Genomic DNA, 16,825 nt, shown 5'->3' on the forward strand with positions numbered 1-16,825 from the left:
AGTCGAAATTAGCCGATTGCCTCTTTCTAAAGCTCGATGTGCATTCTTTTTGGCCCTTTACTGTACCGCAACGCCATTGCAGCATACTTACGTCACACCCCGGACACTGGCGGTCAAATGTATCCCACCAAAAACATTTCATGTAAAGTGTTGCCAAGACTAGGCGCATAAAGCTTTTACACTAAAAAGATATCAGATCCCGTAGTAGGTACCAAGACTTTTACTCTGTCAGTCCTAACTTTATAAGCTCTAACTGTATAAAGCCAACATCTTGGTCAAACAGTACGGCTTGGCCGTTTCGTTGCTGTCATATGGACAATCCCGTTATGACACTTTCAGAATTTGAAAGACCTGTGTTACTACTTTGCACAACAAGTCCACCGAGGGAGTGTTTATGTGACTGCAACGAAACGGCCAAGCCGTACTGTTTGACCAAGATGTTGGCTTTATACAGTTAGAGCTTATAAAGTTAGGACTGACAGAGTAAAAGTCTTGGTACCTACTACGGGATCTGATATCTTTTTAGTGTAAAAGCTTTATGCGCCTAGTCTTGGCAACACTTTACATGAAATGTTTTTGGTGGGATTTCATTCATTTTTGTAAGAGTTGATATACCAGCTAGAAATAGGCTAAAAATTACATATTCGTTTATAGAAACTACGATAGTAAAAGGTCATATAAACACAGGCATAATTTTAAAACATTTTAACATTTTGGTTTTTATAAAAGTTACGTACCTATTGCTAGCGCCATCTCTGTAGGGCCTATAAAAATTATAAGTCAGGAATTTTATGTATTATAAATTGTAAGTTTCTAGAAATTTTAAAGCATTATAAACATAGTAGGGATTTTTTTAATGACCCAAGCGTTAACGAAAGTCTCTGATTCAGCTTACTCAACCGATTTTTGTGTATTTTGTGTTCTTGTGTGTTTTGAATTGGTGTCTATTCAGTTTTTGGAAAATTCACAAAATGATAAAGTCATTGTAGATCAGCGCCTAAAGAAGTAGCGGTTTCAATATCATTAGACATTTTTTCTTTTTTGAGACATGTGTTCTAGCTATTTACATGCTTACATCGAGTGCAGAAAGGAGATCGTCGATTTTGGGCCCGTAGGAAAAACCATCGCGTATATGGTACAGACTATTACAGTAATTATATACGGATTTTATTACGGAAAAATATATGCCTCACTGCACATGCTAAACATTTTTACAGCAACCTAACCCACCCGTGAATAGTTTCGGGTACATGCGTTCCGCTTTTTCAATTAAGGTTTCTACCTCGCATTTTTTTACCTTAACCATTTCCAAATTAAATGCAGTGACATAATTTCTACCTAGCAAAGATGGGCCGTTATCTCGTGCTACGAAAACCTCTAATGTGGCTGTCTCACCCTCGTACGTAAAGGGCAGGTCGAGTGTACCTAATATCGGAATGTTGCTATTATTATAACTAATTAGAACTGTGCGGTTCGGGCGTAACGGTATGTTACTAAAATATGAGGCATACATTTAATATATAATCTTGGGTGTAAATGAAACGGGAATTAGAAATACATAATAAAAAGATATTATATTATTTATTTCCGTTAATCAATACATTTATTAACAAAAGCTTTGCGTCGTCAACATCTTTATTAGCATTGGCATAACCCTCAAATTCACACAAACCGTGAGGTTTTTTCACTAAGGAGCTATTATATTCTCTTTGCACTAAGCTTTATGGTGGGTAATAGATGGGTAGACAAGTCTGTATTCTAGTTTGACACTAACTGCCACTGTCTGTCGTAGCCTCATAACTGACATACGTGCGTTTCGATACTATTTAAAAATATCACAGTATCGTTTATTATTAATTTTATTGTATCTACGTTTAAATTACAAACGGCTATCAAAATATCTAACATACGTAAGTTTAGAAAAAATACTTCATTTTGTCTTTGCATTTTGGTTTAAATTTAAGAGATGTAAATGTTTACAAAATAATAATAATATATATTACTCCTTTTATACAACGAAACGCATTCATCTTTTATCAATCTGTCACATATTTGCAAGCAACGCCAACCTGAAATAAACCTTATTATTGTTGAATGAAGTATTACAAATGGTCAATAGGGGATATTACTGCAATGTTCTGCCGCCAGAGTGCAGCACTACCGCCTCTAGTAAAATCATAGAGTAACTTATACATACTGTACCTTAAACCGTTTTTTGACAAGTTTTCACACACAATAAAATATGACATTAATGCATCAAGGCGGTTTGTTAACAAGGGCCTACCGGGATATGCGAAAATTGAAATTGAGTTATCTGCCTCTTTATCGCTCGAATATGCAAGAGTGATAGAGTGGTTAGATAACGAAATTTCGAATCTCTTGTTTCACGGTGGACCCCCAGATTGTGACAGATCTAGATAGTGGTAGTGGCGCCACCTACGCAGAATTCCCGTAATATTCCCTACTAACAATATATGTTCACTTTTATTAGGAAGTAATGAACTACAAACGAGATCAAAATATTGCTTCATATTATATGAGAAAAATTTTCAGTTATATTTACACGCCAGATCTTGTAATTTTGTCTGAAAAAAAACCGGACTTTATTTACGGAATAATATGAATGGTATACGCATAGCTGTACAAAAGTTTTTCTTTCTTGATTCATGTTTTCACTGCAGGATTTCTCATCATTCCCGTTTTTTTCGTAATTCTGTGATTACTTTCGTAATCTTGAGATTATGACGATTAATAAGACGTTCGTGGGTCAATCCAAAACGCTCAACTTTATTCTGGGCCCACGTGCCGAACAAAATCGACGATCTCCTTTAACTGCTAATCAGGTTCGATAAAACAATTTTAGTATCAATACAGGCTACACTTCTAATAGGCTACACTTATTTAGGCTATGTTCGCGAGGTTCTTCAGCTCACAGAACCTCCCTTGTGTTTGAAGTTGTAGGTAAGTAAGGTTTCGAAAAGTTTACGACAAGAAACAGTGTCAATATAGAGGGCGCTACTTGGCTGGTTTACGTGAAGCTGGTTCAAATCTGCACTTCGAAAACTTTTTGTTTTTTTTTTTTTATTGTTGTTTCTTTATTAGCACTCCAATCACTGCTACCACACAAAATTTCACGATTCTAGGACTTCGGGAACCAATGTTTTCAGGTTTACAGCAATTTTTAGGTACCCCCATTTCAAGAGGTTGCAGGGCGAAAGTGACAGATTTCTCATCACCATATGTGTTAGCATACAGACCTATCTTTACATGCCAAATTTCAGCCTTCTAGGTCTTCAGGAAGTAGTCTGTATTTTCTATGACACGAATTTCATATGGTTCGCACAGTGGAAATTAAAGTATCTATAAAATTTTAAGTATAATAGGTAGCCTAATAAAACTTAGTGTTTTTGATAAGTCCACAAACTACATAGTAAATAAAAATTTTCAGCTCTCTATCATTATCCAAGCCGAAACTATGAGGGTTCGAAAATACGACGAAACGTGCCGAGAAAAGATATGCACTGCCTTTTGCCCTTTGTCTCGTCTTGGCGGGGGCACGGCCGTACCCCCAGATGAAACAAACGCGTTCCTACGCACACAGTCTAAGCTCGTGTGGGTGAACGCGTACCATGCTTGTGTGAGTGAGATAAGACGGGCTAGGGTTCCCGCCATTTTGTTGTCAAGTTCGATGACCTCAATGACTCAAAACTCATTGCGCGAATTAGGAAGAAATAAGAATCGTATTATGTTGTAAGGTGGGTATCTAAGCTCGATTTATACAATAGTTTCCTATTTTGAATCAGTATAAACGAAGTAACAAAATTTTTGTAAGGAAATTCAGGCCACCAAAATATTATGTAAGTTGAAAACATGATTTTTGTTCATATAGATATTGTAATGTTTTCAGTGTGATCTGATAGGTTTAGGTCTAAAACAGATAGGGTAAAAGAAATACTAAACATAAGTACCTATTGTAAGTTGGTATTCTACTAAAACATAAAACTCTTTAAAAATAACTGGGTATATACTTGCCTTGATTCATCCAATGAGAATCTGTAGAACTTTCTTTTAGTTTTGTCGTTTATAGAGCTTAAACAACCGTACACAGCACAACACACGCCCATTGCAAAAAGATTTGTAAATTTGTTTAATATTTTACGTGACCTCCGCTCTGCGCACCGCGTCGTCGCGTCCTTGCCAGCCGGTAACTGAGAGGTAACCGAGAGCGGGTGGGCCGCACCAAGGCCCCAACGCTGTCTGTTCTCTTTCACGGCGCAGCAACTAGTATCATTTCTCTCTCCTTGCTCTTTTAAAAATGCCGTTTGTCAAAAAAGGACAACCATACTGTTGACAAGGTGGACTTCAAATCCAGGTGTCCCCTTTTTAGGTAGACCCAGGTTGTGTCATCATCAGTCGTTCCCTCAATGCTGAGGATCGTGACATCATGTCCTAATGTTGCTGACCAGTCTCTTCCATAGGCTTCTGTCACCCGCCATATGTACGGCTTCCTGCAGATGTACATGCAGCGGTGTAGTGACTTGTGCGCTTTACTAGCGGGTGGTCTGCCGCGAGTCCTCTGGCCCTCAACTTTGCCCGTCATAGTCGTCATTTCTAGGCTATCAGGAGAACGTCGTGAGAGGTGGCCAAATATGCGTAGCTCTTCTAGAATGGACTGGTTCGTACCCTTTGCAGTCCAAGGTATTCGCAGAAGTCGACGCCAACACCACATTTCGAAGGCATCGATGCGACTTTTCATTTTGGCTCGGATAGACCAGGTCTCCGAGCTATACATAAAGATCGAGAATACTAGGGATCGCACTAGTCTGATCTTTGTGCTCCTCTGGATAGCACGATCCCTCCAAATCTTGTCTAACCGGCTCATCGCTCCCTTAGCCATCTGGATCCTCCGGACGATATCCTTGTCGCAGCTCCCATCACTCGTTATGAGTGAGCCCAGGTAGGTGAAGCTATCGACGCACTCTAGGTCCTGAAGTTCGAGAGTACGGAGGGGTGAGTTATCCCTGTGGACAAACATCAGCTTTGTTTTGGCCAGGTTGACGTGCAGTCCCAGCTTGCTGCTCTCTGCTTCTATTCGTCGGAACAACAGGTTCATCTCAATCTCGTCAGAAGCCAAAAGTGTAGTGTCGTCGGCATATCGTAGGTTGGAGATCTTCCTACCGCCAATCGAAATGCCTCCGGTCCAGTTTTCTGTGGCCTTGCGCAGGATATATTCACCGTAGATGTTAAAGAGCTTTGGTGACAATATGCAGCCCTGTCTCACACCTCTCTCCGGTTTAAACTGACTCGATGTAGCACTCTCGATGCGAACCCTTGCAGTACTTTCTGCGTATAGGGTTTCGACGAGGTAAGCTAAATGAGCGGGGACACCCATCTCCAAGAGAACGTTCAGCATGCTTTGCCATCTCACGCAGTCAAATGCTTTAGCGTAATCTATAAAGCATAGAACAAGCGGCTTATTTACTTCACGTCATCTCTCGATGATTTGGCGCACGTTAAAAATTTGCTCACGTGTCCCGCGCCCAGGCACAAATCCAGCTTGCTCCGAAGGTATTTGCCAGTCCAGGAACTTCGCCAATCGCGTGTTTATAATGTACAGGAACACTTTACTGGCATGCGAAATTATTGACAGGGTCCTGTAATTATCACATTTTAACGTAGAGCCTTTTTTGTGGAGAGGTATCACCAATGACTCTGTCCAGTCTTTCGGCCGCTGTCCGGTGCGCCATACTTTGCAACAGATTTCATGCAAAAACTTTGTACCTTCAGTGCCTAAATTTTTTAGAAGGCTGGCATATATGCCATCGGATCCCACAGCATTGTCTTTAAGGCGTTTAATGGCGGTTTCCACTTATCTGGCTCATCAGAATATCTGGCTCCAGCGCGTGCGCACTTTCATTCCTCACCAATAACTGCTCAGGGGCTTCCCTATAGAGCTGTTCCGAATTGTCCCTTTATCTGTCCAGTACTTTACCCAGGTCTGATATGATTTGTCCATCAGTGTCTGCTATCTGCCAGCTTCTGGGCTTGTAATCACGAGTAAGTAGCTTCACTTTCCGGAACATGTCTTTGGTATGAGAGGTTTCTGCATGGCGTTCAATTTCATCGCATAGGGCGTGGATGGAAGTATTTTTGTCGCGTCTGCATGCCCTTTTGATGGAATTGTGAAGCTCAGAGTATTCCCTCTTAGCGATTTCCGTACTAATGCGCCGTTCCTTAAGATACCTTCGACGCTCAATGAGTTCCCAGGTACCGTCAGTAATCCAGTGTTTCCGCGCTGCTGGTGTTTCCGTGAGAGGGGCGACATTTTTTGCTGTATTTGCCACTACGTTCTTGAAACTGTTCCATGACGTTTCCGCGTCTTCAAAAGGATCTCTGACTACGTCCTTTATCTTAAGAGGCAATCTTACACTAAACTCTTGCAGCGCCGAACCACCGATCTTTGGGCATTTTCTGGTGGAATTTTTCTGGATACGCTTAAGTCGCAGTTGAAACTCCGCCACAAGCAACTGGTGATCGCTCCCGCAATCGGCTCCAGGAAACGTTTTCACGTTAGTAATAGAAGAACGCCATCTAGACTGGATCGTGACATAGTCTATTTGGTTACGGTACTTCCCGCCTGGTGATATCCATGTATACAGTCGCCGCGGGTGCTGCTGAAACCATGTGTTCATGATAGAGAAACGGTTTTCGATGCAGAACTGTACAAATGTTTCTCCACGGTCATTCCTCTTTCCAATACCATGCTTTCCAACAGTCTCGGAGACATCAGTGCCAGTGTCTCTTCCCACTTTGGCATTTAGGTCGCCCATGATGACGGTGATTTCTGCCTTTGGAATACCGTGCAATACTGAATCGAGGTCATGATAAAAGGGTTCAAGTTCATCTTCCGACGATGCCGACGTAGGAGCATATACCTGAATGATATTCAGAGCGCATGGGCGAGCCTCCAATTTGAGTCTGATTATGCGGTCGGATTTGGTGTCATAAGCAGTAACCGACTTATAAATGTGCCGAGGGACTATGAAGCCGACTCCATTCCGGCTCTGGATGCCATTTCCCGAGAAGAAAATAGCATTGCCATTGTTGGAGTCAAAGTGACCTGATTGGCGCCAGTGTGTTTCGCTTATTCCCATAATGTCAATGTTGAGTCTCTTGATTTCTTTCTCAAGTACATCCACTTTTCTGGGTTGCTGCAGGCCTCTCACGTTCCACGTTCCAATTCTTAGCCTCTTCCTTAATGACGGTGGGTGATGTTTATCAGTAGCATGATTTCCACTGGCTGCCTGATGTTGCACAGCACAGTGGCCGGTAGCCCATTTCACACCAGGCACCCCGGACGTGCCGTGGCGCCGGGGGTCAGCCGGGTCGCAGGACATCATTCCACTGTTATTTGTACTCGGCATGATGTTTTCTTGGGAAGATAGTGCAGTGGTTTCCCGTTGCCTTCTGCACCAGTCTTTTAGGAGCTATTTGAGCTCCAAGGCCGCTGAAGCCTCTTCCAGAAGGTTGCCCAGCTGGGTGTATGGTTATACCGCCACAAACTCGGTCGCCAGAGCCTCGTCTGTTGTCTAGCAGGGACCACCACGACAACCTTTTGGTCGTCGCCGCCATCCGGCGCGGGCAGGTGAGGTTGACAGTAGGGCCGGATAGTGGTGTGCTCCGTTCTCCCCTTAATCCCCTTGTTGTGTATGTGAGCGTAAAAACGTATATGTGTGCTCTTTTAGGGATGTGAAAAGTCGATTTTAATCATGTTATATATCGATAAACGCTATACTGCAAATCGTAATTCGATTCCAAAAAATGTTGCCACTGCAATAATTTGTTTGTAAAATAGTAAATCGCTTTTGATAAATAAACACGCTAAGATAATTTATTTATTGGTAATTTTACTCCTACGATTTAAAAAAGTACTTTTATTTACTTATTTTTACATAAATACAAGACGCGCTTGTAAAAAGTGGCAACATTGTCCCACTTTTTTTGGAATCTAATTACGTTTCTCAGTTTACACAGCGGAACGCAATAGCGATTAATTGAAGCTTCAATATCTTCGTTAAACATAAACATAATTGAAATGCTAATGGATAATGAATATATTATAAATAATTATAATGTAATAAAATAATTCAATTATTGCGGAACACCTATTTTAGTAGGTATGTATGCTATGTATTTTAATGAAATATCTGAACTTTCCCTTGGTTCCCTGCTGGAGAGTGACTATAAAATTGTGATCTGATAACCACAATAAAGAATAAAAGCGTTTTTGTTCATTTTAGGTATCGTTAAACCTTTGAAGTAAAATTAAAATTGCTAGAAATGTTGATAGTTTATCGATATGACTTTATCGACATGGCTACAGCAAGGTGGGCCACATTGTTAATCGTACACTAAACAAAAGTGGTCCCACTGACAGCTCGCTTGGAAGGTATCTCTGTCTATTATTATATCTATGGGCGGCACTTTCAACGGGAGGCTGGGAGTGTCCATACTGTACGTTAGTACTCTTTATTATACTGTGCTTACGTTGTGTGAAACTGTCTACTACAAGGATCACGGAAACACTGTTCGCATGTGTGAGTAATAATAGGAAAAAGCGTGACAGCAATACTCCGTCGACGTAAAAGGGTAGTTTTTGCACAATGAAGTATTCAATGTTTATTTTAATAGATCAATAGTTCAATAGTTCAATATTTACTTAAAGAGTGCGCTAAACATACTTTTAAGTATACAAATACCAAGACCATTCCACAAAAAAATAAAACCTGTAATTTTGCGAAAGTGGCGCCATCTAGCGAGAGTTAAGCTTTGAGTAACCTAGTCGAACCACCTTAAACTAACACAAATTAGAGTCCCAAACAAACGTCTACGGTAAAATACTACACAAAAAATGTAATAAGTACTACAATTTAAAATTTATACTAATGTCAAAAGCTACGCGAAAAAGTGCGTCAAGTAAAAAAATCTAGTGATATCTTTTTCATTCAAGGTGAAATGCGATTCGGTGAATTACTACAACAATTTTATGCTTTTGGGGTACAGGTCTAACAAATCGCTATCCAACGTGGTAACGCGGCAAGTGTTATGGGCACCTTTGCAGCCGGTACAACTCGCGGAGGTCTTTTAGATTAAAATGTTTAAATATACCACCAACCCCTTCTCTGTCACTGTTGGAGTACATCAGGGCTCTGTGCTCAGCCCGTTTCTGTTTAGCGTGATATTAGACGCCCTGTCAGCCAGCATCCGAGACTACCATGAGCAGCCACCGTGGCTATTCATGTATGCTGATGATATCGCGCTGACAGACTCTGATAAGGGCCGACTTGTCCAGCGTGTGAACAGATGGAGGGGGTCGCTGAAGAACGGCGGTCTTAAACTAAATGTGGCGAAGACAGAGTACATGGCCTGCAATAGTACAGATCCTCTACCCGTCCGCATAGGCGTGGACATGGTCGAGCGCACGGATCAAGTTAAGTACCTAGGATCTGTACTTAGCACTACCGGGGACATCGACAGCGACGTCAAAGCCCGAATTTCCGCTGCTTGGGTCAAATGGCGGGAGATGACTGGGGTTATTTGTGACCCCAAAATGCCGATTAAGTTGAAGGGACAGGTCTATAAGACCATCATTAGACCTGCCCTTCTGTACGGCAGCGAGACTTGGCCTTTACTAGAGCGGCACAAGCAGGAACTGCGTGTCACGGAAATGAAGATGCTACGGTGGATGTGCGGAGTTTCACGCAAGGATCGCGTCCGAAACGCCCACATTCGGGGTAGTCTTGGCGTCCGTGACATTGCAGACAAACTGCAAGAGTGTCGCCTTCGTTGGTATGGCCACGTCTCGCGCAGACCGGCAAGTTACGTGGGTAACAAATGCCTGGCCATGCCGCCTCCTCCCGGTACGGGAAGAAGAGGCCGGCCCAAGAAGCGATGGCTTGATGTCGTCAAGGAGGACATGCGTGCCAACGGACTCACTACCAGGGATGCCGAAGATCGGGCAAAGTGGTCACGAAGGAGTCGGAAGGCGGACCCCGGGTCCTCGCGCCCCGCGCGGGGGCACAGCCGGGATTGACGCCAGGATGATGATGATGACCCTCGAAAATAAAACTAAATGTAAAAACGCGTTTAAAAAATATTACTCGGATGGGAATGTGTGATGACAGGTGTTACCTGATAATTGGTAACTGCGTCAGTTTGCCGTCCAGTACCTGTTTCCGTCCACTTGGCGGAGTTGCTACAAAGAATTGCGTATAATTTGAATATAAACCTAACTTACCGCACAATTTTGGACTTATTGTAAGTCAGCTTTTAAAAAAAAAAATATTTTAGTAGAACTGGAATTCATGAGTACCAAATCTTAACTGACATCTTTGTCACTCAAACAAGTTTGATCAAGATCGGCTTACTTTATATTTCGTCAACTTTACCTTTGTTTCCAAAACCTGTGAATTTTAACTGTCATATACAATACAGGCGGCGTAGCACGGTCGCGTTTTTATCTCTTGTCACCATGCCTGTCACGTTCTAACAAGTATGTTAGTGCAAAAGGGACGCGCATAGTGATAATCGACAAAAATGGAACCGTGCTGCGCCCGGTCTTCCAAAATTATTTTTTCGTAACAGAACAGTATCTAGATGCTGCTCTCACCGATCTGTGCAAAAATATACATACTGTATACAATTAATACATAAATGTAATGGTACTTAATGAGAAGGAATACTGTTTCGACGAATCAGATACTCTCAGTAAAATCTATAGGTAGATGACGCCATAGCTGTTAATAAATATTAAATGACTTTATTATCTCTATACGCTTTACTAACTCTATGGGCACTAATGTGAAAAAAAACACAACGACAGTGAAGAACGGAATTCTTAATTTAAATTTTTACGGATAAACTCCAATAATAAATATGATTCTTACTGAGCACACTGCGATAGTCCATTGGTTGGAAAGCCCGTTCGAAATTTAAACTTATTTGCTTTATTACAAGGTTGCATTTTGCAGATCTTTTACTCTCTCATACTTATAGTAGGCTATTCAGAAAAAAAATGAAATATCTCACAAAAGTAAGTAAGTAGAATTAAACTTTGTATCAAAGACATAAGTCATAAATTTCAATGCCAAAGTTTTAAGTAAGGATTTTTCTCACTAAAACTACTTCCTAATATGAATGACCAGTGTAAGCATCAGTTAGCTAGCCCTAAGCAACCAAAGATCAGGCTGCAGTTTAAAAACTAATAAAGATAGAGTTAACCTGATAATTTTCCCGCCGTCTCCATGCTTGTTTTGGTTGGATATTGACTGGTCAGCTGCCTGTTAGCTATAGTTTTCGCGAAAATCGACAGGACAGAGGTGAAAAATTTTGTATGAAAACTTGCAACTTTAAATGCATTTTTATAAACTATTGCATTCTAAAATGAAGTCAAAATCAGTCCATCGACTCAATTTTTTGCAAGCTTTCTAATGGTACCTCACACGATTCTTACTATTGAAAATAAAATTCAGCCTAACCCTCTAACCCCCTAAATTTCCCCCTAAAATCAGAAATAAGCAGTTTCGACTTATTCACAGTGTTAGTGATGGTACTTGCCATAACTATTCCAAATTTCAGGTACCTACATCAAACGGGCTTTGAGAAAAACGCATTTAACCGATTTGCAAGACCGAAGTGATCCCATAAGAGCACCGCACTGAGAGAAAAAACTAACAAAAACACACTTAGAATTACAAAAATAAAACTTAATCCGGGGACAAGGAGAGTCAACTAATAGGAACAAATTGACTTTTGCAATTTCCATTTAGTAGGAAATACAACTTCTATATTTGTAATTTGAAGTATGCTAGAGTAATTTCAGAAATTTGGTTTTGTTATTCCGAGAGGTGCTTTAGCAATATCGGAGGTGATGACGTCATGGGTGAAAACTAACCGTTTTGTAATTCTAAGCGTGCTTTAGCAATATCGGAGACGATGACGTCATAGGTTTTACTAAACTGTACTGCGATTCCAAGCTAGCTGTTGTTATTCTAGAGATAATGACGTCACAGGCAAAAACTAAACTGTTTGCAATTCCTCCGCCCCTAGCAAACGGGCGCCGCGAGAGCATGTCGCGCGCGTGGTAGCTACCCGTCTCTATTTCTGTCTGTATGAATAAAAAAGCATTTGGTAGTATTTCTCTGTACTAAAGAGGCACTATAAAAGCCTGTCGAGATATTCTTGTAGTATTTGGAGTTCAGTGAAACGCAGGTTTGGAGGAACACTTATGTTTTATTTTAGTTATTGAGTTATTTTACAGCAAGTAGTACTTATCGTTAGGCAAGCTTCCGGCAAAGAGGGTGTGGTCACCCATTTGACATTACATATCATTTTTTTAAAACTACGTTCGGAAACGTCCTATACTGTTACATTTGTTTCGGATACTAATACCACAGATATTACATCTTCCCCTTTCTTTTTTTAAAAATTATACATTCTCTTTCCCCTTTTTTTTTTTAAGTAACGCTGCATTACAAATGAAAATACTAAGTCTAAGTTTTAACTACCACTACCAATATGGTTAAAGATTTACACATAGTTGTATTAAAAAAAAAATCAGTATGTGCCTCTACTTACATACTAAGTACCTTATGACTAATAATGTGTCTATAATAAGTACCATACACAATATAAGGATCTATGTAGCCCCACACTCAACCAGTAGCAGAGCGCCGGAGGACTACCAATCACCCAGGTCGAACATGATAAGAAGTCCTAGTGTACCTAACATTACTATTATCTATAATATCATAGGACCTCAGTCCATTGTTTTGAACAATTTGGCCTTGTAGCCACTTATTACTATTACAGTCTTTCTTAAACCAGACTTTCTGGCCTACAACAAAATTATTTTTACTTTTGGTATTAGCATTATAGTTATGTACATTTCTAGATACAGTCTTATGGAACTCACTTTTAATATTAATATTCAGTCTTGGTCTTAAATATGTAGATGTTACAGGTAATTTAGTTTTTATTTTTCTATTCATTAACAATTCAGCTGGTGAAAACTTAGTGCCACAAACAGGAGAAGATCTATATTGTAAAAGCGCTAATCTGTAGTCTGTGTTGTCCACCTGGCATTTAATAAGCAATTTTTTAGCAATTTGTACAGCTCTTTCCGCCATACCATTCGACTGTGGGTACCTAGGGCTGGTATAGGTAAATTTAAATCCCCATATGTTAGCAAAATTTTTACATTCTCGTGAGTCAAAGGGAACATGATCACAGACTATCTCACTCGGTACACCAAATATACAGAAAATATCTATAAGACTACTTATGACAGTCTTGGCACTTTTATTACTTATTGGTTTTACTTCTAGCCATTTAGAAAAATAGTCATATATCACTAGATAGCTTTTATTTTTATATTCCATTATGTCTGTTCCTAACTTTGAGAAAGGTAAGTCTGGGATGTTATGACTTAATAGTGGCTCTTTTGTGTTGTTATTTTGGTAAGTTTGACAAACAAAACACTGTCTTACAAAATTATCTAGATGTTCATCTATTTTGGGCCAATAATACATACTTCTAGCTAGATTTTTCATTTTAGTCATACCAAGATGGCCTTCATGCAATTTTTCCATTATGTGTGTCCGTAAAGATTTAGGTATTAATAATCTATGATTCATAAACAACAAATTATCATCAACAGTAATATCACTTTTGAATTTAAAATAATATTGCATGTTATCAGGAATATGTTTTTTATCTGGCCATCCATTTTTAGTAAATTCTTTAAGATTTGACAATTCCGTATCTTTATTAGTTTCAGAAATTAATTCTTTTTTAAATTTATTAGTGCACTGCAAGTTATTTGCTAGGCCAACACAGTGAATGACATCATACATGTCTGGTTCATCAGTTTCATTACCGGTCATGAAAGCACGTGACAGTAGGTCAGCAATATACATAAATTTACCTTTAAGGTACTGAAATTCAATGTCATATTTGAGTAATTTTAATTTTAATCTTTGAAGTCTGGGCGATGGAACCTCATGTATAGATTTTTTAAGTAAGGTTTCCAGTGGCTTGTGATCATTAAGAACAATGCACTTTTGCCCATAAATATAGTAATGGAATTTCCTGGTTGACCAGACAACACTTAAAAGCTCTTTTTCTATTTGTGAGAAATTCCTCTCCGATGCTGTCAAACTCCTCGATGCAAAACAAACAGGTTTTCCATTTTGAAGTAAACAACAACCAAGGCCATCCTTTGAGGCATCACATTGTATAACCACCGGTTGTTTTACATCAAAGTTTTGCAGAACAGGTGCCTCGGTGACATGCAATTTTATTTTATTAAACGAATTTTCATGTACATCTGTCCATAACCAATCTACATTTTTCTTAAGAAGTAATTGGAGTGGTGATGCAATTTTAGCTAGGTTAGGAACGAATTTCCTTAGGTAATTTACCATTCCTAGAAACACTTGTAGCTCTTTTTTATTACTGGGACTTTTAATACTATTAATGGCTTTTATTCTTTCGGGGTCAATTTTCATACCTTCATGAGAGAAAATGTGACCAAAATATTTTACTTCATTCATTTTATATTGAAATTTATTTTTATTGAATCTCACATTATGTTTTTTAGCTCTTTCAAACACCTTTGTTAAAATTGCATCATGCTCCGCTTCACTGTCAGCACATATTAATAAATCATCACAATAAATTATTACTCCCGGAATGTCCCCAAATGCCCTTTCATTATATTTCTGAAAAATTTCAGGTGCTACAGACAACCCAAAGGGCAACCGATTAAATTTGTAGCAGCCAAACGGGCTATTAAAAGTACAAAGATCACTGGATTTTTCATCTAATTTTATGTTATAAAATCCTTCTGATAGATCAAGCACTGAAAAATATTTTTTATTTGACAGTCTGGGGACAATCTCCTCAAGAGTAGGTATTAAATAGTATTCCCTGACTAGCACACTATTAAGATCTTTAGGATCTAGACATATTCTCAGTGATTTGTCTTTTTTTTCTATAATCACAAGATTACTCACAAAATTCTTAGGATGTTCGACCTTGGTGATGATCTGTCGTTCTTCCAACGATCTTAGTTTCTCCGCAAGCCGGGGTTTGATTGCGTTAGGCACCCGACGCGGCGGCCGCACCACAGGTTCTGCATCCGGTTGAGTGTGGAGCACCAAAGGTTCATTAAACTCTCCAACACCCTGAAACAGTTTACCATATTTTTTAAAAATTGAATTTTTATCCCATTGAGACTTATCAATTGTGTTTATATTTTTATTTGGAATGAAGTTTAGCTTGAACAGGGAACACAGGCCTAAAATAGCTTTTACATTTTGTTTTACTATTATAAACTGTGTACTATACTGAACATCATTAAGTGTCAGTGTTAATGTAATTTTTCCTTCAGGAACAATGCGTGATCCTCCAAAAGCCACTAAAATACTTCTTGTCTCAGACAGTTTTATATTATTTTCATCATCGACAACTTTTTTAAGATCTTCTAATGACAAAATATTTGCCTGTGCCCCTGTGTCACACTTAAAATTAATTACAGACTTGTTATTGACTTTTAAAGACTCTGTCCACTCACAATTACATTCGTTACTTGAGTGACATACCCGAACTAGTCAGATCATTTCCTCATTTTCCTGCTCAAAACACTCAATCTGATTGATTAATTTACACCCAACTTTAAAATGATTGTACCTGTTACAATTTTCACATCGCTGGCCATAGGCCGGGCACGCCCGAGGGCCATGCTCTGTGTTACATTTTTTACATTTATATTTTTTATTATTAAGAGAGCTTAGGTTATACTTAGCTTGAGTATTTGGTGGTGACTGAGATGGCTTAGAGTGCTGCGCTGATGAACGCCTTTGTACTGCATCCACCTCCGCCAAGGTCTGCTTTGCCAAGACCCGCGCGTGTTCTCGGGAAAGCTCCGCCGATCTGCAGACATCAACTGCTCTTTCAAGTGTTAGGTCTTTTATTTCCAACAGTTTTTGTTGAACTCGCTGCTCTCTGACGCCCACTACAATTCTGTCCCTTAACATCCGGTCCAGTTGCTTGTCAAAGTTACAATTTTTTGCTATTCTTCGAAGCTCGGTGTAATAGGAATCAAAGTTTTCTCCTTCTTCTTGTATTCTTTTGTTGAACTGCCATGTGTTAATTACCTCACTTGATTTCGGTTTAAAATATTCTTCAAACAGTGTTAATACCTCTTCTAATTTAGCGGTGTCTTCTGTATTTTCTTTCTTTAGCGTATTAAAATATAGTTCTTGCGCCGGTTGACCGATACAGTTAAGTAGAACTGATGCTTTTCTGGCCTCCGTGATTTTTTCCAAACCAGCCGCTGAGACGAATATTCTAAACGCCTGCTTAAATCTAAGCCATTGCGGATAAAGGTCTTCAATTACCTCAAGATTTAACGGTGCCGGCATGCGGTACTCGACGCCCGACATCTTGACTTGATTTCTTGTGTTTTTATTTTATTCTTATAGTTTTATTTTAACTGGAGCTTGGCTCTTGTACGACTGCGCCATGTAGTATTTGGAGTTCAGTGAAACGCAGGTTTGGAGGAACACTTATGTTTTATTTTAGTTATTGAGTTATTTTACAGCAAGTAGTACTTATCGTTAGGCAAGCTTCCGGCAAAGAGGGTGTGGTCACCCATTTGACATTACATATCATTTTTTTAAAACTACGTTCGGAAACGTCCTATACTGTTACATTTGTTTCGGATACTAATACCACAGATATTACAATTCTACCCATTCCTTTC

At 39.5% G+C, this 16,825-nt stretch overlaps 1 protein-coding gene and 1 long non-coding RNA gene across 2 annotated transcripts in view; one reads left to right on the forward strand and one right to left on the reverse strand.

Moving 5' to 3' along the window:
• Positions 1 to 16,825, forward strand: part of LOC134804062 (uncharacterized) — a 211,024-nt gene that overhangs the window by 67,445 nt on the left and 126,754 nt on the right. The window lies entirely within an intron of this gene.
• Positions 8,703 to 16,825, reverse strand: part of LOC134804169 (uncharacterized) — a 150,746-nt gene continuing 142,623 nt past the window's right edge. Inside the window, exon 2 of the long non-coding RNA XR_010146090.1 lies at positions 8,703 to 8,857. This is a non-coding gene — a long non-coding RNA (uncharacterized LOC134804169). The remainder of the gene's footprint in view (positions 8,858 to 16,825) is intronic.

Source organism: Cydia splendana, chromosome Z (assembly GCF_910591565.1).
Source record: "Cydia splendana chromosome Z, ilCydSple1.2, whole genome shotgun sequence".
NCBI classification, from domain to species: domain Eukaryota; kingdom Metazoa; phylum Arthropoda; class Insecta; order Lepidoptera; family Tortricidae; genus Cydia; species Cydia splendana.